We start from the raw sequence: 805 nt of genomic DNA on the forward strand, positions 1-805 counted from the left end.
ATTTATTTGATGCTTGAAACACAAGGGGTTAATTGGTAGAAACCAATTTCACTTTCCTCATTAAAAAAAATTAAGATTAATAAATTTCTAAATTATTAAAATTTGGAAATTTATTAAAATTAAATGATCCTGGACTTAGGGATATAACTTTTAAAGTAAAAAATTAATCAAATAATGTCCCTATCTTGATTTTCAAATAAAATTCAAATCATGGATTATGACCACTTAAAGCTTAACCCTTTTCGAAATTAATTAAGACACTCACCTAAGTCTTAAGGGCTTAGTGGTGACTTAGGCTAAATCAAAATTTACTAAAAGAGGATTAGAGAAATAAACATAATTATATCAAACATCCTTGAAACACCACTAAGTCTAATTAGGATTAAGAATTTGGCTAAGTGCTCAAATTACACTAACTTGCCCCTTTAAGGGTCTTCACCCACATAATTTTCAAATTGGTAAATGATAAGTACCCTATTCTCAGGGATAATTGAGACATCAGAGTTCACTGAGTAATAAGGGTATTCGCAGGATGAACCATTAAGCAACATAATAAGTTTAGATGGACTCGAGACTTTTCACTAGTTGGTGAGAGGGAGGCATGGACCTGCTTCCCCCTCCTAACTTGTTGGATACCTCAGAGGCCTATTAAACTTAATATGCTTCGCTCAATGAAATCAACCTTAATTAAAATTTTAAGGACTCACCAAGATATGACAAAAGGTTAGTAAAATTACAAAAATTTTACCTTTCCTGCTCTTCATAAACTGCCTTAACATGCATTTTAAGTTTCAGTTGGTGGAAC

The sequence above is a fragment of the Phalaenopsis equestris genome, unplaced genomic scaffold (genome assembly GCF_001263595.1).
Source record: "Phalaenopsis equestris unplaced genomic scaffold, ASM126359v1 Scaffold234953, whole genome shotgun sequence".
Taxonomy (NCBI): domain Eukaryota; kingdom Viridiplantae; phylum Streptophyta; class Magnoliopsida; order Asparagales; family Orchidaceae; genus Phalaenopsis; species Phalaenopsis equestris.